This window comes from Streptopelia decaocto, assembly GCF_964273445.1.
Source record: "Streptopelia decaocto genome assembly, chromosome: 10".
NCBI classification, from domain to species: Eukaryota; Metazoa; Chordata; class Aves; order Columbiformes; family Columbidae; genus Streptopelia; species Streptopelia decaocto.
Genome location: NC_138665.1, coordinates 18,779,616 through 18,807,350, shown reverse-complemented (window position 1 = coordinate 18,807,350; position 27,735 = coordinate 18,779,616). Strand labels below are relative to the sequence as shown.

The 27,735-nt window shown below is 42.0% G+C and overlaps 1 protein-coding gene across 1 annotated transcript in view; it reads left to right on the top strand.

The window, feature by feature from the left end:
• The window catches only part of AMMECR1 (AMMECR nuclear protein 1), a gene marked incomplete at its 5' end in the record, with an annotated part of 65,978 nt that overhangs the window by 2,905 nt on the left and 35,338 nt on the right, over positions 1–27,735 (top strand). The gene's annotated exons all lie outside the window — the stretch shown is intronic.

Here is a 27,735-nt window from a genome sequence, read left to right as displayed (position 1 = left end):
ACAAGCAGACAGATGGCAGAACTGCTGCTTTCAGCAGCCTTGTGAGCTAATTATGTTTGTGCAATTGGGGAAGCAACTTCGAAAAAGTTCTTTGGTATTACCTGTGAAATTCTAGGTCGGTGAATAAATTGCCCGTGCTAAGTGTTCAGAGGCAGGATGACTTGTAGCATTCAAAAGGTTTGCAGGCAGTCTTATCGATAACTGGGTAGCTCTCAAAGGTACGATGTTGTCTTTGAAACTGAGCTTCATCCTGTGCTGCAAAAAAACCTGCATGAAGTCTGGCAGTTTTCAGTGAATGTATGTTGCAGCTTTCTGCCTGGAATCCTTTCGGAAGTTTTGTCCATAGACCAAAATATCTGTTCTAAGAGTAGTAGTCTAAAATAAGTGTTCGTATGTGAATTTTAGAAATATTTTTTAAAATGACATTAATTACAGGAAGGACGGAAGACTTGTGAGTAGGTATCCTCACACAAGCATGACTCACAGTCTTTGCAGGTCTTTGAACAATGAAACTGGGCATGATCAAAGAAAAGCAGGTGGCTGAATCACTTGGACAAGAGGTTCTGGTGTGTTGTCTTTTGAACAAAACCTGCTTGTGACACCTCTGGATTTTCTTAACTGTTTGATGCCAAGACGGGGACCACGGCAGGGCTCAAAGGGAAGGAAATGTGGAGCAGTTAGTAGGAATGAGACAAAATGCCTGTTGGAAAGGGTGCAGGTTTTGGACTCTGGCATGGGTGAAATAGCTGGCATGTTTGTATCTCTGAGTGCACAGGGTATGGGGTGTTGGTGGCGGGTCTTGCTTGGGAGCTGTTGGCTTGGAGAGAATGACTCATGGAGTCAAAAGAAGACAGCTGGAAGATACTGAGTCTGTCCAGCAGTGGTGAGAATCAGAAAATCCTTCCAGCCACAGGCTTCCTCTTCTCTTGTAGGCTTCCACTGATCTGCTAACACTTTATTCTATCACTGTATGAATAGCAGAGCTTTCTTCTACTTATAATTTCACTTCCCTTTGAGTCACTCTCTAAGCCACCCCTTCTTCAGGGCATGTGCTTTCCTCTTGCTTCTACCAGTGTGGTGGCTCTCAGGCTGTGGAAGGAATATAAAAAATATCTTGGAGGTGTGGAAGCTGATACAAAGTTTTAAAATTGCTGCCTCAAACAAAAATTGTCACTTGTACGAAGTGTCATTCAGACGCTGTTCTTGAAACTCCATTTGATGAGTAAAGTTATGGAACACCGCAGCTGCTTAAAAGCAGGTTTTTTAGAAGTGGCAATAGAAATAAATTGTAAGGGAATGCAGGAGTTCTAAAACATTTTACCCCACTTATTTGGGTAGATTTTTTTTTTTCTGTGTTTCTTACCTTTCTGACAAATAACTCAAACGCCCTTATTTCCTTTCTGGTTTGGTCTTGTGCAACACACCCTGTGCCTCTGATCAGTGAAAACAATACCATGTCCTGCCTTCCATTGTGGGAAAGGGCTGCCCACCAGTGCGTAAAGGCTCAAGGTTCATGCTACTCACTACTATTTTTCTTCTAGTAGGGAAGTTTGAGTGGAAGCGCAAGCATGTGCAAGGAGGTTGTGGCAGGATGGGGAGGGTCAGCGTGCGAAGAGAAGTTCAGTCGGAGCTGTGCTGTGGGGAATGAGGAGGACTTTTTCTTGAAGATTCTCACCTCTCTGATCACTATAAAGATCTCCCTTGGCACACAGAAATCACTCTTCTGAGTTTTGATCCTGCACCGTGTCTGCCTTAAGCTCTCCAGCTTGCCTGCTTAATGTCAGCATCTTTGTGGGGAGGATGTTGTATGGCAGTCCAGCAGGTTAACTCATTTGCCGGCTGTTTACTTCTTATAGTCCTTTCCTGAAGGTCACCTGCTAGCAAACAGCACTATTTGAGTGGTGGCCACCCGTACTTGACACAATTTGTAAGGGGAATTGTTTGTTCTGCCCCTGTCATCTGGTTCATGGTAACAGAGAAAAAGATTTTGCAGCTGGAATGGCTAATGCAGCGTGTGCCTTCCTTCCCATCCGCCCGAGCAGCTCTTGGGAGAGATGTTTACCCTAAGGGCCTTGCAGCAAATGCCTGGATGATGGCTTGCTCATCTCCTCCTCGTTTGGGGGGCTCTGCCAGAGGCACTGAATGGTGTGTACAGCTGATGTGCATACCTGGGGTGTAATAGAAGTGGTGTACATGCGGAGGCTCCGGCCGTCAGATGAGAAATGTTGCTGGCAACCAGGTTCTTCTGCACAGGAGTCATCTGTATGGCTTGACCATCTTATGTGGTTGAAGGCCTCTGGTTTAAAATATTTTCTAGGTGATGCCTAGTCTTGACCTAAAGATTTAGCTTGGAAATCCATCACTTCCTTTCTTCATTGATGACTTGGTGTATTTTGGAACAACTGTTCCGTTTGGCTACAGGACAGAGATACAGACATGCTGTGGTGTTGATGTGCCTGACCTTTGTGTTTCATTGTGGGTTTGAGTCTGAGCTCTGTCAATTTACATACTCTAGAAGGCTATGAGATAGTAATACTACACTACTTGAATTTTTCCTTAATGAAGTTCTGAGACATTTAAATCCAATACAGTTTAAAAATCTGGCTCTAATTTTGTGCCCTTTAGTTTTTACACTCTCAAAGGAAGCTCTGACTCTGCTCAGAGTGAGTGTAAGTTGACCCTGTAGTAAAGAAATGATTCTAGGGTTTGTTACTGACTGTTCATTTTTTGGCCTTAGTTACTACATGGTGTGATTTGCTAGTAATTTAGGTGGAAATAGTTTAAAATCTTCCTGTACTGTGTGGTGGTGGTGTTTTTTTTTTCTTTTGCCAAAATGTTGAATTGCTGTCTGATGTTCTCTTTCAAAGCACTGAAGAAAGATCAGGCTTGTCTGTAGGTGTGTACATATGCTTACACGTACATGTAAATAAAAGTGTTATGACTTGCAAGTTGATAGGATTGCATACTTTTCTCAATTTCTTGGTTTTGGCTGCAGCCTGATTTCCTGTTTTAGTCTCAACAATGTATTGTAATGTTTAAAGTTGGAGCCTTGTGCTTGTGGTATATGTTTCTTTACAAGCATTTTTATGAAACTTTGCCTAGAAGCTTACCCCAAAGTATGAACTTCATATGGTCTTAAAAAAACCCAACATTCTTCTTCTGCAATTCCTGCTCCGAGTTTTTCTGTACCTATTGACCTTACTGTTCTTGGTGTCAGACATTTGAAATTGTGCTTTTTCTCTGCAGGACTTGGTTGTGTGGCAGTGGAGACTTGCCTGGCAGGCTCTGTGCAATAATTTATATTTGTTGTCACACTTAGTAACATTACACAACAGCTATAATGATTGCTTGGTCGTGGCTAAAGATGACCACCTGTCATAAAACAAAAAACACAGCAACAAAACATGCAGACAGCGAAGCGTTCTCCCGTGTCTCTGTGTCTGTCTGACTTCATCCTGGTTTTCATGTGTGTGTCGTGTGGTTTTGTTATAAGCTTCAGTATTTTCTTCTGGCTTAACACAGTCTATACTGTTGAATATGAAATGCTGGAATATGAAGTGGTGGTTCTTTAGTGGCGTTCTGTCATCGATTTAAAATACAGTGCAGTGCAAAAATGTGTATTTTGGCTGGCATTAGTGGGGAATGCCCAGCATATTTGAAAGCAGGACTGGTGAATGCATCTCGGTACGGCAGAGGAGGAGAAAGGATAAAGCTGTGTGGCTTCAGAAAGAACTTACCTGTGCCAGGAGGTTTGTAATCTGATACAACTGGTGAATGGAGAAGATATTACTGTGACAAACTCCAAATGAGTTTAACTGTCATTGAGGACTCTTTCCTTTATAAACTCATTTTAGTGAGCGGTTCTTATGTCCAAATGAGGTAGTTTCTTTTAGTACGGGAGATCACATCAGAGACGGTCTTAAGGATGGACCCTGTTTGTTTCTTTACCTAAAAGCAGTCACCACGAAGTTTTAATAGATGCTCTGATTCACTGCAATGCTAGTTTTGCAGAATTGTTCTCATACCCCTGGCAGGTGAGGAGGAGTCGGCAGCCGCCTCTCCCTGTGACATCAGTCCAGTCGCTCATTTTTATTGCCTCCTTTGTTTGAGTTACATTCATATTTTTGCCATGTTTTCTTTTACTCTGATAAGATTTCTGTGGATTTTGCAAATTCAAATTTTGGCATTGCTTTTGATGTTATGTATTCCTGTTTAACCTGTCTGCCCCTGAGAAAAATGCGGTTTGGGTCTGGATTTGACTTACTTCACATGTACATTTGACTCTAATATTCTTTGCTGGAAATTATCGCAAAGTTAATGATTTAAGAATAGAAATATTTTGTTTAGAGTCACTAAGAGAGTGCAAAGCTCTGCCTGTTCTTCAGCTGTGAGTTAAACATGTTGTTTCTGATGACACCGTTAGAATTGTAATGTCATTTGACATTGAATGCTAAAACAAAAGGGATCTACCGTTGGTGCTTTTTTGTCGTATCTGTTAAGAAACAAGTAGGTATCATCTCTAAGTGTATGGACAGTTGTGTTATCAAACCCTAAACATCCTTTTAACTGCCCATCTCCAGATAGTTGAGAACCAAGAGAGAAAAGCTCAGAAGTCTGGGCTGGCTCAGTTCACTTGGTTTACAGATCTGGGCTGTGACTCGTCAGTGAATGAAATATATTTACCTAATCTGTAGTTTTTCGTTCTCTCAAGACTCCTGCCATATTTAATGGAGCTAACTCAGTATCCCAAGCTCTCTATTTGTACATTAAATACTTGTTTACAGTTAACCGTGTGTTTTCCACAGTATCAAATTATTGTCTTCAGAAGCAGAAGTGCGGTATGCTGACACAGAAGTTGTTTGAGCCATATACTGGTGGTTTCTGTGGTAAAAGTCTCTATGGAAGGCAGGAAAGATGCAAATTATTTAAAAATAATAGTAGACTTGTCAGAGTTGAGCCAATACAGAAACTGTTGCTAGGCTGGAGGCCACAACAAGTCCAGTCAGGCCCTGACCCTCATTAGCAAAGCATTATGAAAATGCTTGACCTTTTTTATGATGTTTATGCTCCTGCGGTGCGGGGTATTATATTGGTACTCAGTTTAGCATTGCAAAGCTTGCATTTGAATAACAAGACAGGGCAGCTCTGCTGCAGTTAATTCACAGATTCTCAAAAGCATGTCCTTAATAACAAAGCGTTAGGGAGTGCAATAGCTATAAAATGGAATGTAGCTGTTAAGTTGGTCCTGGTGCTGCATTCAGATAGCACATAGTGAATGATTTGAACTTGGATTGAAACGCTCTGGAGACTGGCTGCCTGTCAGTGCTGTGGTGTGTGCTGATGCTGGTGTGAAGCACAGCAGGTATCTCCTGGGCTACCCGGATGACCTTTCAGAAAGCCCAGCATTTTCCTAACTGGCATCTTGGCAAAAGGGATCGATGTAAAGAGCTTCATTTCTTCCATGCGATACCCCCCTGCTCCAGTGGCCATAAACATTTATTTGGTGAGATATTTGTTGCTTTTGTCTCTTCACTCCTGCTGTCCCCTGACGGACTGCACGTATGTTTCTGTACCTTGCAGGATATGCCTTAGATGTTTGTGATCTGACTGGGCTTTGACAGCTTCCTGGAAGGCAGAGCTTGTTGTAAGCACGTGGGTATTGCTTTGCCACGCAGAGTGCTTGCAGCCAAGGTTATTAAAGTGCTAATTTCATGAGAATGACATCTTACGGAACGCAGAACAGCTCTGCGGAGTTGTGGCGAGGTTACTGGGGCAGCAGCTGTGTAGGGATGTGTGTGTCCTCCCAGAGCAGTCGTGTCTTTCTGTGTGACAGGGAGATGAGAAGAGCTGGGCTGCTCTGGAGGATCACAACGTACCCGAGAGGTGCACAGTTTGATTGGTGTGTATGTATATGTGTGTATACATACTAGTGCACGTGTCCACATATGTTTGTGTATATAGGAAGAGAAGGACAAAGGGACACAAATAAACTGATTAAAGTAGATGCCAGTACTGCCAGAAGAATGAAAGGATATAAAATGACCGTGAAGAAGTTTTATATTTAGAGCATAAGGTTTCTACTTACTGGAGCAGTGTGGCTTTATAGTAACCTTTAGTAGGATTAGTGGGGGAAGCAATACAAATAGTTTAGCTAGATCTTGATCACTTTATGATGAGAAATACATGATGCATGGACTTTGGTAGTGAGTGTATTGGAGTGGATTTGGGCTTTAGACATCAGTGTGGGTTTTTACTCCTCCTCGTGGTCCCGCCTGTGCGAGGGGACTGATGGGTGGCAATAATCCTGGTCTCTAAGTGGCTCCTGCTTTGGTAGTGTGTTCTAGATTGAGAAATGCTGGTGATGAAGTTTTCAAGAATGAAAACGTTAGTTTTGCTGTCAGGTCTCCAGTTAGCAGGCTATTGTGACAAAGCATGTTCTCTGTATCATCTTACTGTCAATTTATTTCTAGCCTTAAAATCCCTCTTTTTTTTTTTTTTTAATTGACACTTGCAGATGTTGGCAAACTGTTCATGGCCTCTTGTACAGCCATAGTAGTTAGTAATGATCCACAGATGCTTCTGACATAGAAGTTCAGTGCTGTCAGTAATAAATAGCTTCTGTGTCTGGATATGGGGATAGGTCTCTTAAACTGTGTCACTGCTTTGCTTTTCTTTTTTCTTTTAAAGGAAAGATTGTTATTGGAGAATAGTGATAATAGATGAAGTTTATTATCTTCTCTCTGAAGACTGTTAGATGAACTCTCTGTGGGCAGCTTCTCATAGAAAGTGGAATGATTTATTTTTGAGCAGATTATTTTCTGTGTGGGCTCAGAGATGCCCAAGTTGGCTGTGACCTGTTTGGGTCTAGCAGCATTGCTAACTTCATAAGTGGGGTTTGTTTTCTAATAAACTGGTTTGCTTTGGCAAAGAAACTTTTACTGTTCTTTCCATCCTGCTTTTGGCTTGAATAAGATTTATGTGTTTCTAGAGGTAGAGATGAATAGAGGCAAATGGTCAATAACAGAGTTCTGTGGAGGTAATGCATTCGGAGAACGGTGTGTGTATATATAAATTTTTCACTGAATTGGAACTGAGCCATAACTCAGTAATAGTTCATGTTGAACAGGGAATTGGGATATTGCTTTTCTGAGCACAGTACCTTTGCTGTTAATAAGAAGGTTGCCAAAATAAAACCCAAGGAAATGACAATTCACATGGCAAACCAAGTATTTGTTAAGCAGTAAATTTTTTGAAATAGTGATACTGGTGACTTTACTGCTTGATTTCAGCCAGCTAACAAAATGGATTTTGATTTGCACAGCAATCCATGATGGCAAAGAAATGGAGCAGTTTAGGAGCACAGGTTCTGTAAAGGGGGTATCAGGGAGCTGAGCTGACATGTTACCCTGGCGTGTCTGGGGAAGTCAGGGCCCCCACGTTTACTGTGAGATGGCAGAAGACTTCAAACTGATCGGGTTTGAAATTGTGGTATGTGAACAACTCTTAAGCAAAGCTGGGTGTTGATGGGTTTTCTGTTGTGTGTGTAGGGGCTGGGGTTTTTTTTGTGTGTGTGTTTGTGCGGCATGCATTTGTTTCTTTAAAAACCCACAAACAAACAAAACCCAAGCCAAACCAGCAAAGTGAGATAGTAAGGTGATTATAGCTTCCACAGCTGATAACATGTTTATTGGTGTTTTTGCATGGTGGTTCTTCTGTTTCCCCTCATCCCAGTTGAGGTTTCCCCAGGGAGTGGCAGCCTCAAAGGAGCTGGAACTGGAACCGATGCTCAGAGGAAGAGTTTGGCCTCACCCCATGAGGTGACCTGAGGTGGGACATGCCACCTCCCGCTCACGTGTATGATGCTGATCACAATGCAGACCCACCTGTCACAGGTTACCCAAAGAAAAATAGGTACCAACCTTCAGCTGCCTTGGCTGGTGAATTAGAGTTGGAGCCTGGGCAACGACTGAGAGAATAGTTAAACTTTTCTGCCCTGGAAGAGGTGAAAATAGGAGGTTTGGCAGCTTGAAGCATTGCACTGAGAAATCCAAAAAGGACCAACTTAGACCTCTCTGTTTTTGAGGAATTTATAGCCTTTTTCTTAGTGCTTTAAAAGCCCTTTACCGTCATCAGTGTGTTGATTTTAAAAATAGTAGGACGGTTGAGTCTCTAGTCTTCTCAAATAAAGATATGTATTCAGTGGTTTGGCCTTTAGAAACTTCATTGACTAACCAATGTACAGATTTAATAACAACAAAATAATGCCCTTTAGGTCAGTGATTTGGTCCACAGGTGTCTTATTTCAGTTAATCACCAGAATAACGATTGAATTATGGTCGTGTGGGATCTGCTGATGGGTAGTAAGTTGTTGGGGTCTTTTGGTAGTATACCAAATAACTATCTTTGACAAAACTAGCAATTTTATATGGCATATTTTTGTGACGGAGTTGTAGCATACAGTATTTACAGAGAACTCCGGTGCTGCTTTTGAAAGGCTATGTATAGTTTGCTGGTGCAGTGTGGTTGTAGTTTTGTGTTAGAGAGCTTCAGAAATGTTGCGTAATTTGCAAAGTTAATTTGAAAATGTAGTTAGCTTTCTGCTTTCATAAAACAGTATCTAGTGAAGCAAAACAAACCAAAACATGAACGCACAGGTTTTAATGCATCAGAATTAAAATGCACCCGGGTTATTTTCCAGTGTTTCCAGGCCGATGAGATGGGTTTTGAAATTCAGTTTTGACATTCAAAGGGCTCTTAGTGAAGGTGTTCTGTACATAGTTAGCAGAGACTGTTTGTATCACGTGTGGTGTTTGAGAGAATATTTAATTTTAGAAAGAAATGTCTAAGCTTTGTTGTGGAAACAGTGTCATCTCTCTGCCTGAGGTTAATTCTAGGTCTTCCACAATTTTGTTTTCCTTTAGTATTGTTAGTGTTGAGTAGCTGACTGTCTCATGCAGTGTATTTGTATCCTGCGAGGCACTTGAATGACATTATAGAACTGGCCTGTAGTTTCACAATGTGACTTTACTCACGTACTGAATGTATTGTGGACACAATTAATGGTGTGGCAATAGTCTCCTGGTTTGGGGAGGTGATGTGAGTTCAATGCAACTGTAGGACGAGACTGCGTGTCTGTGGCACAGAAAACCAGCTCGTGTGTGTGCCCCACACCCCCACTTGTGGGACTTGCATTGATCAGGGGATGCTTGCTGTGCTGTTTCTGCTTGATAAGTCAGCAGCAGATACTCTGCTGCTTTTTGTTACATTATATTTTTTGCTGAGTTGTAAGAGTGTTTTTGCTGAGTCTTTCCGCACGCTGAATGCTGGAGCTGGCCGAAGGGATCGGGTCTCTGTGCAGTCTGGCAAGAGATGGGACCCTTGCAACCAGCCGTTATTAATCTTGGGCTGCCAAGAACTGCAGTTTAAGTTGCTTTGACCTGGATTTGTTTTCTGCTCTGAGAATATAATCGCTCTCCTGTTGAGACCAGTAGCCTGCTGTTGTCTCTAGCAGTGCTAAAGGTACCAGTGGAGAGAAATACTTGAGTTTCAACCTGATTTTTTTCTTGTGGGCTCACCTCAATGACTTTTTCCAGCTTTTGACACCATCTGTATGTAGATTGGTGCCTACAAGTACATCCAGAAGCTGTGGAAGGAAAAGCAACTGCATATGACAAACTTGCTTTCGTGTATCTGCTGTTTGCAGTGTTGCCAGTTGTTTGCCCTACATCCAATTCCCCGGTCACCAGAACAAAGCTTACAGGCTGGAATATAAGCCTAAACAAGGTTATGGGATTTTTTTTTCCCCTCCTGAGTTCCTCTAGGTGTGTCTTAGTGCTTTTAAGCACATAGTTGAAAACATTGCCATGTACAGCAAACCTGTGCATTGCGGTTTTAAGGTGGTGAAGTTTGCCCGGAACCTGCAATGTGTAGCAGAGAAATGTGAGGCTGTCACACAGTCTTGAGCCCCTTTTGGGTGGCTGAAGATTACACTTTACAAGTGTTTTCCAAAATAATCCTGATTGATCCCTCTATAAGACTATGCGGTGTTCAACCCAGATATTCAGTGGATCCAACAGTTCACTTCCCACATTCAAAGGGCTCTGGCACCAGCTGGGGGGCAGAGTTCTGCTCCTGGTAGGATTTCCATTGACAGAAGGAGACAGACCATGGTTGTCTATGTGCCCAGTGATCTGACCCGTTGTTACTTTGCAGGTATGGAAATCACATTTGTTTCTCTGTAGCGCCAGTCTCTGTGGGGTGTTTTGTGCTCACCGGGTTGCACTGACAGCCTGTTGCCCATCAGGGTCCAGTTTGGACCTGTCCAGTAAATGCCCGGTCTGGGTGAACAGTGTCTAACTTGTGTGTTCAGCCTAATGCTTCGTCTGTACTTCATTCCAAGTGACCTAGTCCCTCTCGCCTATAGACTATAAAGATAGCTGTGCAAGTCTTTCCCAGTTGCTTCACCAGTAAAGACTGGGAACAGTGGTGAGTGAGCTTTTTCAGCTTGTGCTGAAAGAGATCCCACTGGTTTTTCTAGTTGGTTTCCTGCTTTTGATGTAGTTAAGTAACTTTGCAAGGTGCTGCCCAAATATTTTTGTTCTATATTTACTGTTTACTTTTGTCCCACCTGTTGCTTTATAATCTCTTCTGTTGTCATGAGGCGAGTTTTCTGTTTTTCAAAGCTGACCTGTCTGGTGCCCTCCTTAATGTCCCCACTCAGTCATGCAGGGTGGAGGCTTTGGTTGCTGGCACTCAGATATTATTTCAACTACTTTTGTTTTCTCTTCTAACTGTGGTGAATGTTTTACCTGTGTTTGTGTTTTATTCTTTGTTTTTTAATACAGAATTTTGTCTTGGGGGGGGGGGGGGGGGGGGCTGGTGGCTTTATATTTAATAGCCTCCAAGCTGTTGCAGTCTTTTTGCTTTTTGCATTGATCCTTTTAGGGTTGTGTTTGTCTGGGTTTCTTTGAGGGGAGATGGGTTGGGAGGATTACGAATTACTTCAGGATTTTTACACTTAAAATTGATTATCCATGTGCCAAATATTTTTATGGCCTGCTGTATTCAACTACAGTGTTGAAATATAATTGCATTGCATGCATAGAGTGGCTTTCCTACTGATACCACAGAATCCCAGAGTGTCAGGGGTTGAAGGGCCCTGGAAAGCTCATCCAGTGCAATCCCCCCTGGAGCAGGAACACCCAGCTGAGGTGACACAGGAAGGTGTCCAGGCGGGTTGGAATGTCTGCAGAGAAGGAGACTCCACAACCTCCCTGGGCAGCCTGGGCCAGTGTTCTAACTGGATGTTCTATGCTGCTGAAAACCACACCAAAATGACTTATTTTCATGTAGGTCATAGAAGGAGTCATTACTTTGGGGGCGAGGGGGGGTGGAAATTCTCCCATGTCATTCTGATGAGACATGGGGTCCACTTTATATCATGGGATTTCAGTTACCCACTGTTATTACCTTTCCTAAATTTGCAACTTTATAATCTCCCTGAACTGGTAGCGCAGTTGGTGCTACATCTTTATTACTTGATTGTGCAACTTCTACCATACGAAGTTCATTGGCTTTCTCTTCTCCCGTAATACTTTATGCCATTAAATGTTATATGATGTTATATATCCTTCGCATGCAGTGCCATTCCCCACCTGCCCGTTGTCGTTCCTGTTGGAATTGCGGACTAAGCTGGTAGCCTGTGAGCATCACGCTATACCGATTTGTCCTCCTTCCACCAAGTCTTGGAGATGCTTCTGACTTTAAGGGTTTCAGGTGAGGCAAAGCATTTGGGCTTCCCATGTGAACTTGTGAAGTTTCTAGCAGCAGTCTGGAAGTGCTGGGAAGTTCTAGAACTCTGGTTAACATGCTGGGCTGACTGATTCCGATGTGACTAATGTCCGTGCCTGACAAGTTCGTCCTGTTCCCATCATGCCTGAATCCTTTCCCTCTGTATCACCCGCTTCCCTCTCAGACCTCGTGTGTGGAACTGGCAGCATTTCAGAAAATAACCCTGTGAAAATCCTGAACTTAAGTCTTCTTCGGTGACTTGAGCTTACTCTCCAGAGCACCCAGCCTGTGTTTTCATACACTGCGGCGTATCCACTGCTGTTTTCTCTGCTGAATCACCGCGTAGTCAGTGTAGATGCGCTGTGTGGTTGCTGCCTTCGCATCTGCTGGGCGATCTGCCAGCTGCTGGTCAGGTGCCGCCGATACAGCTGTGTGTCAGTGAAGTCATCCCGGTCCCCTAGTGCTCCTTCCTCATCTTCAGGTCTGTCTGCTCCGACGAGGATCAACAGGATGCAGTGAGGGTGGATTGTGCCTAAGATGTTCACTCTGACCCAATTATGACCACAGGAAAGCTTGAGATGGCAAAGAGACAATGAGGCATGGATTAGAAAACAAGTAGCCAATATAAAAGTGCCTTTTTTCAGTGGCATTGCTAGTTATTGAGTATAAATCTGCATAAATGTTCATACGGGATGGTGTTTTGTGGTTTGTTTGTTTGTTTTTAAACTTTTTAGATTTGTTCCCTTGTAATGAAAGCATAACCCTAAACTTGTCAGTCTTCAATGTAAGTGCATTTTTTGAATAAGAAATTACTGTATTGGAGTTGGCGTTTCTGTATCTGTGTGAACTTGTGTTTGATAAGAGACAGTGAAAGAACTGATGTCCCAAATGATGATCCACTTAGCCCTGTGTTGGCTCCCGGGGGTGGCCAATGGCAGATACTGCTGCAAGAACATAAGAACAGGGGCAGCCTGTGAAGATGCTGCTGTATCCTCCAGTAATTCCCTGTACTGGAGCTGGGGCCTCTGTGTTTATTGCTTGTCTAGCTGTATGGCTAGTGACCAGTATGATACTTGCTCAGAAAACGCCTGAAAGTAACTAAGATTTGTCTGCTATGTAAAAAATAATTGAGGCCTCAAGTAGGGACACTGGTTTTATGTATAACTCCCTCAGTCTGCCACTTGCTGCTCTTTATGCCTCTTCCAAAGGGACCGGTGACGGGTCATCTGGGCTGTCGCTGCCACACTTCTCTGTTGCCTAAATGCCAAGTGCTTTTCTTGTTCCGAGGCTAGCATGGTTATTAGGAGCAGTTTTGTTGTTTTGTGCTTTGCCTAAGTTGCCAAAGCAGCCATGTATCTGAAAGCTCCTCTGCTTTTTCCAGCAATATAGGCTGGCCTAATAAAAGTAATTATCTTTTAAAATCTTAGTGCTGTTCCTTTTTTGTTTAAGCTGGGCTGCATGCATTTCTTGTCCTGGAGTGCAGATGTAGGCAGTCATCATCCTTGCCCATTTCTCTGTCCCTTTGCCTTTTCCCCTCTTTTTGAGCTGACGTCCCTGCACGTGCTCCTGCACAGAGAAGCAAGCTTGGTCTAAGTTAAACTGGCAAAAAGGAGAGATGTTCTAACCAGAGCAGTTCCCCGGTCACGCGGGTTTGTTCCAGGCTGTCTGTCTGGGGATGGGAAGGTTGGGTGAGGCTGTTTTTATTTAAGCAACAACTCGGAGCTTCACTGTTACTCAGCCATCTCTGGAGTCAATTGTGATTTAAGGGCTGGAAGGATATTGAGAGATCATCTTGTTCATCTGAAGGCCTGATATCTCGGTATTTTATATCTGTGCTGACTGACACGTGTCTGTCTGTCTGTCTTAAAAGCATACGGTCTCGGTAACAGACATCACTTTCAAACCAGTGAGAACTCCTTGATTTTGAATTACCTTTGTCAGTCTTAAAAGTGCTGCCTTCAGTATGTCTTCTCTGTGACAAAAATATAAATTCCATTTGGCTCTAATTCCAGTACTGTATTTAGTTTGCCTTTGAACCGTTGTCTCATTGGTTAAATTACATGGCTAGTTCTATACAAATAGTGCAATCTAGAGTGCATTGATTTAACAGCAATTCTTGTGATCCAAAAGATTAATTCATTCCAGCTGTGGCGTCAGTGAAGTCTGAATTAGAGGACAAATTCATATTCTGCTGAGGCTTGTTTTTTAACTTATCTTGCAACATTACCATAAGCTTCTTAAAACCAGTACTGAAGTAATAGAATGTTTATGAAATTTTCAAAGTTACACATTTTAAAAAATATTTAAGTGTTCTCTAATGTAACTTGTTACTCCATAGTTCCTAGTCTTTCGGGTCTCTTGCAAGCTCCTGGTACGCAGTGGAGCTTTAGAACACGTAGTTTAACATGAAGAAGCATCAATGATATTTAAAGGAATAGTTTTGAATGAATTGCAGCCTCTCCTGTCAGCTGACACCTTGGCATAGAAGTTTTGTAACATATTACCGCTATTAAAAAAGCGGGTGTAGTTCCAGTGTTTTCTTATCTTTCTTTAAATACTTCTCGTTCCTTTGGACTAATTTCCAGTTCAGCAGAAAACTCCTTTATGTTCCTTTCTCACAGGCTTGGAAGATTTTCATTTCTTGGCGTAATTTTTTCGTTCAGCTGTTTGTGTGCCCGTAGGTGCTCATGTCTCAGCATGCGTTGTGCATTTGGCAACTAGCAAAAGGCATTTTAAAAGTCCAAATGGATGCCTTGATGACTGTATGTCTGGTGTCTTGTATGTATAAAGTGTGCGAATTTAATTAACAAAATTATTTTCCAGAACAAGTTGCATACGTTTCTGCCTCCTTCCGCTCATTCATCTAATATTTTGGAAGAACAATATGTTTCGCAGTTAGCTGAAATTCATTAAAACGTAGCTTATGATTCGTTTGTAGCATGAGAATCCCAGTTACAGCTCTAATAAAATTTTGTGTGACCTTTTAATAGCTACTGCTTTTCACTGGTGCCTTGATTAACTGCTTCGGGTAATATTTCAGCAGAACAACAAGAACAAAATTATGAAAATCCCCTTTGCTAATGGTTGCTGGCAGTTTGCGTAAAACTGTCAAATAATCAGAAGGAAAGATTCAGTCTCTTTGTTGGCAGTGAGAACAGACCTTCTTTTAAGGCAGCGTGTGTAGACTCTGAAGGTAGGAGTTGTGTGTGAAGCTGCTGTCTGAAATCTATGCAAAACAATATTCCCTGGCTCTTGGTTTGTAGTTAATATGCAACAACGATGTGTGAGCAGGGAATCGCTCGCTCTCTTAGAAGAATGGAAATGGTGGGGTGGCACCGAACTTCCAGACTTTCAGTGCCTAGAGAAAGGTTTTCGCTGTCAGCTTTGAAAACTGATTTAATGCCTGAACTATTCTGGTGATGGAAGGAGAAACATGATGCTGGCTCCTCCAAACCAGTGGTCGCTGCGTTCGTGCTGGTGATTTCCAAGGAAAGATTTTGGACGTGGTGTTTTTAAAATATTTGGGTTTGGATATATTTTACTTCATGGAATTTTAGGAAAGGGTTCTACTGAATCCTTTGAGTGCATTGATTGCTATTCAAAGGAAGATGCTTTCACTGAAAGTATTTTATATCAATTCCAGTTTGCAAGTAGAATGATCATAAACTATGTGTGAGCTCTTTGATGGTACTGAAATGGTTTCAACTTTGATTTGCACAGCTTCTAATTGTTTGTTTTTAAGGTGACTGTGTTGCATCCTTTCAAATGTTTTTCTTTGACATTAGTGTATCTAATTCAGGACTATGTGGTCTGCCCTTAGAGGAGACTGCGGTTGCTGGGTTCGGATAAGTAGTGCCAGTCCTTTTAAGTGCTTTGTAATTTGAACACTTGATAATTTGGAACATGCTTGTTAATCTGACTACACTTGAACATGGGGTACATGGGTCTTGAGCTCATTTGTAGATATGGGAGCAGCATGTGGTTTTAAGTTGCTCCCTTTCTTAGAATGAAAATGGGGTGGGGAGGTTGTGGCTGGGACCTGGCTGGTTCAAAACACTTAAAATGGAGCCAGAGTTACTTGATGCAAACTATTTATTGGACCAAATGCAGTATTTTCCTGTTTCCTGCTACAAAAGGGAACATGGAGTCATTTAATGTCTTCTGGGGTATGAGAAATGTAGGAATAACCAGGGAGAAAATACTGGCTTTGCTTTAATAGGTTTTGTGAATGGTTTTTGTTAACAAACCAATAATTTCAATGTATAATCTGAAGTTAGAGTTAATTAAAAGGAGTATTATGCATGACTAATAATAAAGGTATTGGGAAACAAAATTATATTTCTTAGAAATATTTAAATATTCCTCATAGAAAGTCATAGTCAGGTGAGTGCAAACTCCGTAGTAACAATGTTTATAATCTGTAATAACACCGTATTGATTTATTAACTTCATAAAGTCTGATTTTTCTGCTCTGTTTCATAATCGTGCAATTAGGGAAATATAATTTGCTTAAGTAGGTCAGAGCATCAATGTGAACAGTTTTATAATGTAAATATACATATTGTTATATAGTTTTATTCAATGTTAAAGTTATGGTGTCTTAATAACCTAGAATAGGTTGACACTCGTTCTTGGTTGCTTTTGACATTAAAGCATGGAGGTACAGTGTGTTTAAGACGTTTAATACATGTTTAATACGTGTAATAAACACGTGTTCTATCTTGAGAGACTGAGCATTGTGTTGATAACAGGAGTTAAGTCCTCATGTTTGCATTCCAAAAGTCAAAATCCACTTTCTCAGAACTTTATACTGGCTTTTTGGGAACATACTGAATACTCCGGAGGTTTTGATCAAAATGGGCTTTCAAGAATTTATTAAAGCAAATAGTGACCCGTTTAGGGAGAAAGGCGTCAACCCTCAATGACTTGTAATGGGCATGTGGTGTGCAGTATCTTGAGTATTACTTTATTCTCCCTCCTTCTCAAAAGCTGGTCACAAAGATACCTAGATTAAGTATGAAAAAGGTGGAGGGAGATCAGAAATGGAAAAGGAGATGGAAAGGGAGGGGGAAGGGAAACAAAAGATAAAAACCACATGAAATACAGAAATGAGCACGATGCGTGGAAGAATGAATTTTGGGGCGTAGTGAGTCCAGAGTCTGATGGAGGCAGGAATAGACACTTGAGCTGTCAGTTCCCAAATAAACAACTGGTTTTTAAATTTGTGTCTACCGATGGTATTTGGCATAGAGGATACAAGTGTCCTACTGTTTGCCATAAGGAGCTGTGTGCAGATGGGCTTCTGTGGCTTCTCCATCTGGAAGCCTGTGGGTTGGATGGCTCCCGTCTTGGTAAGAAATGGGAGCTGGGGAATCCAAACTTGCACCTGCTTTCATCACCTTTACCTTGAGCAGTGTCCACAGTGCCTCTTACTGCTTTATTTCTCTAGTGTTCATTGAATAAATTGTGATTTTTGGTCATATATTCCCATTCTGTAACAGCTTGTCACGTCTCAAGTTGTGTGAGGCTGGCAATGCCGATCAGAGGGGTGTTATGTGGTAGTGGCTTTGTTATAAAAGGGTGTCCTGTTCAGCAGTTCCTGATCTCCTGCTTAAGAAGAGCCAGAACCAGCGAGGCTGAGAGCAGAGCCATCCTATCTGCTCTCGCACGGCTGGCGCTGGGCAGCTCCGATAAGCTGAGCGGTGTCTGTCTGCAACTGCATCGCTCCCTCCAGACCTGTGCCCAGAGCCTCCGAGGCACCTTGTGTGGAAAGAATAGAAAACAATAAGCCTTTTAAAAGAATGAAAGCTGATTGTTTATTGTCTTCAGTGATTTTTGGTGTGGCAAGAGATTTTGGTTTTGAGGAGCACGTTTGTGTGTTTCCTTTGCTGGCCAGGGCTTGGATAGGATTAGCAGAAGTTTACAAGATAGACGGCTAAACCGACTAGTCAGAGGTAAATATGGAAGAGCAGGGGATCATGGTGTGCATGATCACAGAAAGTACTGTGATAATACCCTGGTGAGGAGCCTTGGCATCCCCATTGCTGTGCTGTAAAGAGGATGTGACCCCTTGTCCTGTTCTGCTGGTTCCTTTTTACTTTGTTAGCTTTTATTATTTTAGACTGTCAGGCCCATTCTACTCGGCGTTCAGAGCAAGATGAAAAAGCCCTTCTCTTTCCCCACTGTTCCCTCATTTCCAGAGTCTTCCGGAGGAACTATGAGTTTTCCATTTTACTTCTCCTTCCTTTTTTCTTCCTTATCTCTACTCCCAAATCGTGTCCTCCCCTCTCTCTTTTGTGTGGGTGGCAGCTTTGTGCCACTGTTCTTCATCATTGCAGAGAATATTTTCAATTTGGAATGACTAATGGTTTCTGTGTTGCATGCGTGATTCTGACAAGAAATAGTAAACACGAGGGCTGTGTTCATGCTGCCGTTGCTAAGATCAGCGGCCAAGGTGCTGGAATAACCTTGTGATCCTGCATTGGCTAATACTCGGGTCATACTTGGAAAGCTGTCTCTGCAGCTGTATGGGTGAAATAGTTTTAAGGTTTGATTTTTTAATTATTTTTTTTTAAATTATAATTAAAAAATTCTAAATTTAAAAATATGGCCATGCCTATACCCTCACTTAAACTTGATCTTAATGTCTTGGAAACACAACTGGCTTTAGTGGCTGCGGTACAACCCCAGGGATTGACGTTTTGAAGATACCCAATTCTAGATGACTTAATTTAACTTAGTGATTTAAGAGCTCTCCAGATGTATAAACCTGATATCTGCTGATTGAGATATAAACCAGCTGGATGATCTTGGAGCTTGTGGCGGACGAGAACTGCAGTTGGGACGTGTTGGAGTGTTGTAATGTGAAGCAGAATGAGCTGATGAACCGGTGTGTCTCCTTGGCCGGGGTTTGCACACTCCGCAGTGTGACACATCAGCCGCTCACACAAACCCAGTCTGTACCCAGCTGAGGTCGTCATTATGGGAATTGGAGGAAGAGGACGGTGCCATTTTGAATGTTGTTTCTCAAAAGTCAAGTTCAGTCCTGCTACAAATCCTTCTGGTTGGTTTCAAACACGCTTGTGGGCTGGCAACACTGTCTTTGAGTATAAAAGGGGGTCGAAGCGCTTTTGTCCTGAGCTGTGATTCTCTCCTTGTGTAGAATGTAACTTTTACTGTGGATTGTGTTTCTCTGAGGAACTGTAAACATTCAAATCTTTTTTTAGCAGTGCTAAAGAAGCCTACATAACCAACTTGTGTGATTTCTGAGTAGTTCTGGATCTTGTTACATGTAAATATTTATTTTAGCAAAGTGAACAGCGAACTTAAGAACATATGTCATAGAAACTCAATTTGTTTCACAAAGTTTATGGATTGTCTTGTGGGAGTCAGATGAGAGGTGCAAAAGAACCACTTTGTAAATACAGGCTAGTGCCGAACTGAGTCTCCTGTCCTGAAAAGTTGTTGTCCCTGCCTTATAAATTGCTACTTTCACCTTGTCTTTTCTGGAATGCTGCCCATATTCCATCAGCTCATAATCTAGTATACAAGAACAGCAGAACCGCTCCTGCGGTTGAATGAACAACCACATCATCTGGCTGCATTTGTGAAGTTATGTCCATTTTAAAATGAATTTTGATAGCTTGAATGCAATCTTAATTAAGGTGTCGTAGGTTCACTCTAGAAAATGACCTACGAGTAAGCAGTCCTCTTATTTTTAACCCCGATTATGTCGTTATTTAAACTAGATTTTCTTAAAATAGTAGCTGCTTTCTGACCTTCCTTAAGATTAGCTGCTTAGATAAGCAGAACTTGCAAACAAATTCACACCTAGCAGCTCAGGTTTTGGTTGGGAGGCCGATCTCTCTAGGGCATGTGGCCATTTCAGGAAAACTACCAAATATACTAAGTCTGTTATATCAGTAAAGAAAGAAACCTCTAAATGCTTGTTTCTGAAATACAGTATTTGGAAGAGTTGCTGGTTTGATGATTTAGTCCTAAGAATGACTGAAAGAATAGGCTGTGCCCTCAGAAGTATTTAATTTTTTCAGTAATTATGTAGTATCTGAATAGAAAACTTGAAGCTCTTGCTTCCAGCTTCTGAAGCCAGTAGATTGTGCTGATTGTCTTTGGATCATCCTCTATTGGCAAGAATGAACCTTCTTCATCGACTAAATGTGCTGAAGGACTAATGCAATATAAAGCCGTTTTAAGAATCTCAGCATATCTTCCCGCAAGGAAAAACATTATCACAGAATAAATTTCCTGCTGTTCGGGGTAATCTGTGTCATTTTCAGACATAGTCCAGTCTTTATGAATGTTGCTGGATGAAGTCATTATCCCAGTATATTGGGGGGGGAGCTAGTTTGTGTATATGTGTGTAATTGAACACAGGCAGGGTAATGTATTTCAGACACTTAGTAGCTAATTCTTTTTCTGATTGTGTAAAAGTAGTCAAGCAAGTAGTGCTTTTTAAATCATGTCCAAATGTGTGAAGTGGAACCGCAGTGGGGAAACTAGCTTTTTGTTTCCATCTAGGCTAACTAGGCTGAAGGACTGAAGTCTTTAAGGTGAGCTAATACTAGAAAAAAATATATATATTTACCCCACCCCCAAAAGGCTCTTTATATTGCCTTTCAGAATAGGAGGACTACCATCTGTGTGCCGCTTTACATTTTCACTTCAGAGCCCTCTTTGAACTTGTAGGTAAGTTGCTGAAGAAGCCGCCTTCTATTCTTGATTCAGAAAGGGCTTCCACACTCAAATGTTGAATAGCACCTTGAACCTCACTGGAACTGTGCATCTTCCACTCCTTGAAGCAATAAAATGAATGTTTTCTGATCTTTAGGATCTGGTTAATGTTATGTATCTCTTTTTCTCAGTTTGTGTAATACTGCTACACAGAAGGAAGCGTACAGAAGTGTGAGATGAATGTGGTTTCTATCAGATTTTTTTTTCCCAATCCTGGAGGTTTATAATGACAACTGTCTCTTCCCCAATTTAACGGCCAGTTTTGTGTGTGAATTGTCCCTTTGTTCTCTTACATTGCATCATACCAAATCAGAAACCGGGTCTGCAGTAAACATCAGGAGGCCATTTGGTCTCCTCTCCTGTTAAAGGGCGGATTCAAATACATTTACAGTATTGCTGGCAGTGCCCTGGTTTTGGAGGCGTTTGAGGAGCCGCTGGTGCTGGTCATGTACGTCCTCCCAGGCACACAGTCCCACCATTCATGTTTCTTACCATTGGGATTTTTTAAATCGCACATTTTACAGTTTGGGTTTCTCAGCCTTCTCTGTTGCTGGGTGTCCCCCCAAGTCTCTCCAGCTAAGTAACTGGCCAACAACTTCCGTCTTTCTCTTTCTTCTCTCATGATAGTTGTTTTTCCTTTATAATCATGAATATCCATCTCTCATGTTGCAAATTTATTGTCTCCATTTTGCCTCTCTTTCTTGTGCTTTGTTGCTTTTCTGTCTCTTTTCAATAACCTGATTTATTTCCGATTTCTCCAGGTGGATCTGTTACTGTGAGTGTTACTCTTTGTTTGCATTTGTGTCCATTTCCTGTGAGGAAATTTCCTTTCCTGTGCGGAGCTACTGACTTTTGCTTCATTTTCTTGCTTCTTTTGTCTTCCAGAAAAGTCTTATGCGTTAATTGTCTACATTTATCTAATTCCATCTTTATAAAGTGTGTGTGGGGGGTGTCATTCTCCCTTATTCCTCTTTGGAGATTCACAACCACTTGTCTTGACTTTCTTGTGTCTCACCAGCTTTTTTTCCAGAACATATCTGTTCAACTAAAATGTCCTTGCACCACATTGTGTGCTCGTACGACTGTTGCAGAAAAGCACTCACCAGATTTGTTGTTGTTGACCAGCTCCATAGTATCATCCATCAAGTTTCCCCTTTCATCACAAACTAGAAAACTTTCAACATATCTGCCTCCATCCCATGCCTCGGTGCGTAGATGCCCCTGATAAAGCCGTCGGTGTACGTGTTGGCGCCTCCTTCGTTACTGAGTTGTGCTCTCTTGTATTGAGGAATGTGGATTAGCTCACTGAATTGTGACATCTGGAAACGCCGCAGCCTGGAGTTTAACGAAGTTAGCGGGGAGGCTGCGCTCCGCGCGGCTCAGGCTGGCGTCGCATGCTGCTCGGAGGCTAAGCTGTAATTTCCCTTTATCCAGATGCTTCTAGTTTGAAACAGTATGGCGTGAGGGTTTAGCATTATTTGAAGGTGTACAATGATCCCAAATAACATAAAGCTTTATGTCAAGAAGTATAAATGTTTACATTTCTAGAGTGTAGGAACAACAGCTCATTCACTTGTATAAAACAAAACCATAAGAACTGCTGGTGGTGCTGTGCTTGTTTGAAGTCCTTTCTGGGCACGTTGTACCTTGGAAATCGTCAGGAGCACTCGGGCCTTCCGAAGGGATGAGCGTGCGACTCTTCCGAGCGTCTGATCCTGCAGCCCCAGGTGTCTGGTAACGTTAGGGCTGTAGAGACTTTCCTTCCTTCTCTGGATATAAAAGATGGTAGGTTAAATAACTATAATTAAGGGGTATGTCTAAATATAAGTTCATCTATCAGTTCATCAAGTTTAATCCTTTTCAAAGTCCTACAAGTTTGTTTACTACTTAGAAGGCTTCAACTGAAACCAAGAAAGTTGTCTCTCATCTTTTATGAAAGTAGAGGAATATTCTTGGTCTGTTACCCATCCTTTCCCCTGTTCTTCCCACCTTCCTCCCCTTTCTCTTCCTCCCTATCCATCATAAGGAAGAGAAACTGCTTCTGACGGTACCAGAAAAAGACAAATATATTCATACTTCTTGCCTTCTCCCCCTTGCCCCAGCTTAAAGAACCCCCACACCTTTTAATTAAATGTGCTGACAAATAAAAGGCAGCTTGTATCCAGTGTTACTTTACATTAAGATATTTTTGACAATGCTTTCTCCCTGATGTCAGTGTAAGTTGTGGGCCTGCTGACTCTTACTGCGATAGCTGATTACTGAGGTAGCTTGCACGCTTTTGCTTTCAGTCTAAATATTTTCAGTAATGTATAGCAAGCAGGTCGATAATTGTTTTAGGTGAATTTGATTGTAAAACTTTAATAAGAAATATGCTTAAGGCACTGGTAAGCATGGTGTATGAGTGTTTTGATACTTTCTGCCAATGTTAATGTAGGTTTATATCTCGTGACCTTCATGTTAAGTGCTCCGGCTCTCCAGAAGTTGTAACAGATAAATGCTCCAGTAAAGTACAGGGCTGTCCTAGTTTCTTCATTAATGAAAATAGTGTAATAGTAGCTGCAGTGACACGCGGGGCAGCGCTCTGATCGGGTGACCCGTGCTTCAGCCGCATGTTTGCTGGCCAGCCGTTAAGGTCAGCGTTCAGGGTGTTGGACACGTGCCTGTGTCGCAGCCGCCTGTCAAGGAGACAGACTATGTATGTATGTATGCCCCTTTTGATGACAGCAATTGTATCTAAGGCAGCAATATTAATTTAAACTCTTACTGCGTTGCAACTGTCTCTTTAATTTGGTTTTGTAACTGAACGTAGGGAAAAACAATAGACGTGATCAGCTGGTTTTTGTGGAGTAGTGCCTGACAACCTCTATAGCAAATAACTGAAACAATTGCCTACTATTTAGGTTAGAGCTGGGCAAGACTTTTCCATAAACAGCAGTGACTGGCTGGAAAATTTATAGTCTTCAGGTTGCTTGGAAATATTTTTTTAGTGTCTGGCTCACAAACAAATGAAGAATCACAAAATACAGACCCTTATGAAAGAAGAATGATTAAGGTGTTTACAAATGCTTCTAAGGATCTGGATTTGGTCCCTTCTTCTGCTTCTGTACAGTCTGAAACACGTTGTACACAGTCTGCTCTACATGGTTCGTGGGAGAATGATACCTGTGAGACATGGTGGAGACATCCCAGGCCAGGCTGGACGGGGCTCTGAGCACCCTGGGCTGGTGAAGATGTCCCTGCTCATGGCAGGGGGGGCACTGGGGAGCTGGGGAGGTCCCTCCAACCCAAACCATTCTGTGATTCTATTATTACCACCAGCTTTCAGGAGCTGAGTGTTTAGGATGTTCTGTTGTTGTTAACACTGTCAGCAGGGTCTGTTAGAGGTTCCTGGCTCCATGATGAGAAGCTGGATAACCCAACAGACAAGCAAATTTCTAAGTCTCTTGGTTCAAGAGGGCTCATTGCCAAGCTCGGAGCTGTTTTCCTGTTTAATAAGATGCTTCACCCTAAACTGAGTTAGAGAACTATTTGAAGGTGATTGTTAGAGCCCTCCCAGGGAAGCTCAGCACCTGCTTTTGTGAATTTAAAAAACAAACAAAATAAAACCAAACAAAAGAAGCAACAAACCCCAAACCAACCAAACCCAGCTTAGCTTTCATACTACATCAAGAGGGAGCCAGGGGCAGAAAGCTGCACGCATTCCACCCGATACGCTCTCCCACTCTTGTGGGATGCATGGGTTCAAACTTCTTTAGGCGAAAAGAGGCCTCGTCTCCAGCCTGTGATGTGTAGCTGCATTCTTGCTGTATGTCGTTGGACTCCTAGCATCACATCTGCTGCCTCTTCAGCTTTTTACTGAAGATTTTATCTTCTCTTCTGTTTTCTTTCAAGTGCCTCGAGGTATAAATTTTCGTTTTAGATCTAACAATGTGTCATTCAAAAAAATCCCTCCTTTTTATTCTAAGAAAAACAGATAACAGATGAAGATCAGGATTCTTTTTCAGGTTGAAAATGTACCTGTTTACTTAGCTGTTCTTGACATTGATATCTGTGGAGTTTGGCACTTAGCCTCAGATCTCAGATTTGCAGTTATGTTAGATGGCAAGTTTATTTGTGGCTTATTGGCTTTAATAGACAAGAGAAGCATTGCAGGCTTGGAGGAAAGAGGCAAGCAGCTGGAACCAAGGATGCCAATAAAAAGCAGAAGAGCATCACTAGAAACAAACCAATTCTTTGCATAGCTTGTTGAGATTCTATGAGAAGGTTTTCTATTGTCTTTGTTTAGCGTAAGACTAGAAATGCTCTGTAAAGTTTTGAACGGTGGACTTGGACTTTATATTAGGCTGCGAGAATTAATCCTAAAATGTAGCAGTCGGTGTTTGTAGTTCAGAGATGGAAGCATTAATGCAGATTTGGGACCTGCCTCTGTAATTCCACAGACGGTTCTGGACACTGATGTTCAAGAAGGTGAATTTAAACTGGAAAAAGCTGCAGAGAGGAGCTGGTATGGTCAGACTGGAAAGATCCTCTTTGAGCCGAAACTGAATGAACACAACCCATTTACCTCAGCAAAGTGAGGTCTGGAGAGGCATGTGAATTCTTTCTATAAATACTTTGGGGAATAATAACCGGGAGGGGAAAAAGAACTATTTAAACTAAAGGACAATGTTGGCACAGGAATGGCTGGGTACAAGCTGGCTGGGAAAACATTTCAGCAGGAAATCAGAATTTTTCCAGAGGTTTTGAACTTCAGTGAAGTTTTGAGGCACCTTCTAATTTTTCATTGGGGGGGATGGTGTCCCCATTATTTTGTGTAATTTTTAAGATGGAGGATGTGGATTGCTTATGAGGAAAATTATAGAATATAATTATTCCTTATGATAGCAGCAACTGTTTCAGCCTTATTTTTGAGAGTCAGAATCCTCTTGGGTCACTGACTGTTCTGAACCTCTGGTCCCTGGGACACTTTGATATCATGTGTGATGGTAATTAAGAAAAGTAATTCTGTTCAGTAGGCTTATATCTTCTGTGTAGACACACTGACACCTTCAGTGACTCCTGGGGAACAGAGAGGCAAATGTGGGGAATACAGAAGCTGAAAGGCTGGAAGAATGTCTTTATGCAGATTTTATGCTGTATAGTGTGGCTGGATACCAGTTCATTTAGCCAATAGGCAGAGGTTTACATTCTGTCTTGACGGTATGTGTGTATATAACCTTTACTTTTTTCCTGTGGGTACTCATTGACAAGGACCTTCAAAGCGTATGCAGAAGTTTCACTAATCTGTTTGACATTCGGCAACGGTCTTTGGATGTTTTCTTCTATTGTCCTTTTAAAGAAGCAGTAATGACGCATCCTAGAAGGAATTCAGTTTTGATGAGAAAGTAAATGTGTATATACGTCCCTGAATTATAGCCCTCCGCTAAGTGTATTACAGCTAGTAAATCTCATCATCCAAATATAAAGGTCAAGAGAATAATCCTGGAGTCCAATTTGAATCGTAGTCAGGCTTGTTTTTGTGCAAGGAGAGAGAGTGTTCTCAGTGCCATTGCGATCTCATAATTTTGTTGATAACGTTTAGGGGAGCTGGGGTACCTTTCATGAAAGTGTTAGTAAAATACCACTTGCTGCATTCTACTAAATGTTAGGTAATAGTCTCTTCTGGCTTTATGCTCTTCGGTTTTTACCAAACAACAACAACAACAAAAAAGGGGAGATGGGAGGGTAGGGCAAAAGGAATAAAGGGATATCCAAAAGAAAGATATGACTTCAGCTTCCTCTTCTATTCATCATTATTGAAAGAAGGCAACTTGTCCAGTTCAGCGAAATGAGGAGGAACATGCTCAGGTTTTGGAAGGTTTGGAGTGGTTGGGGCGCCACCGAGGCTGCGGAACGTCCTTCTCTGCCGTCACAGGGGAGTGTCCTGTGCCACAGCAGGCAAAGCCAACGGGCTGCAAGGAGACAAGGAATATGGGCTATTCCTTGAGAATCCAACCCCCCCTCATACCTATGTATGATATATGCACCCGCACAGCTACCTCCACCTCTGTTACACTGTGCACTGATCCATGCAGTTGGATCCATGCAGCTGCTCATACAGTAAAGCTCTTGGCCTTAGTATATTTTAAGAGTCTTTAACGTAGCTAGAAAGGGAGGTTCACAGAACACAGAGAAACTGCAGCTTGACATTTTGTGAATTTTTGACTGTATCTGTGTTTCTGGATCTCCTTCCCTCCTTAAAGTCACCATCCCTGGAGATGTTTAAAAGGTGTTTAATTGAGGTTCTCAGGGACATGGTTTAGTGCTAGAGTTGGTCAGGTTATGGTTGGACTTGATGATCCTGAGGGTCTCTTCCAACCAAAATGATTCTATGATTCTCTGTGGTAATGACGTTTGCTTTGTAATGTCCCGCTTCTCAGGTGCTGGCCTGGGGTAGGTCACTGCATCTTAGATGTCTCGATCATCATAGCAATGGCTATGGACTATATAGTACAGACACTATGAAAAAAACCCCAAGATAGATGCAGCGTGATGGTTTGTCCGTGTGTCCACAGCTGCAGGTGACAATGCCTGGTCCAAGAGCTTTGTGGAGGAATCATCGTGCTTCCTCCAGTGGCCGTGTGGCGATTGCAGGTGCGTTAAATGGCAGAGATGCACCTTGCCAGCCTCAGAGCAATGTGGCTGTGGTCTGCATCTCAAGAATCATCTGTATTTGTGTCTGAAGGGCCTATGACTTTCTGCGAAAATGAGCACCAGATATGTTTTGGTATTTAACAAGGAGCTGCTCCCTGGTTTGGTGGCGTGGGGTTGCTTGTTCTGCAGAAAAGTGCACCTATTGGTGATGAAGAATAGCCTGTGTCAAGTTCTTTTACTAAAATGCCTTTTATTAAATTATTATTATTTATTAAGCCTAACAGTAAGGGAAAGTGCACTGTTGTCTGTGTCTTCCACTTCGATTTGTCTCATTTCTGGAAAAATAGTACATTTTATATGCTTTTTCTTCTCTATACATCCCTGTTCATCTGAGGAATGTGAATGTTTGTTAGAACTGAGAGTACTGGGTATCCAGGAGGCACATGCACTCCCTTGAGAAATTCAAGTTTGTGTAGTTTTCTGTTGCTTGTGTGTTGATGCGATGCCCTCAAACTGCAGGGAAAACCTTGGTCCCCAAAAGCTGTACCGTTTGTCTCTTCT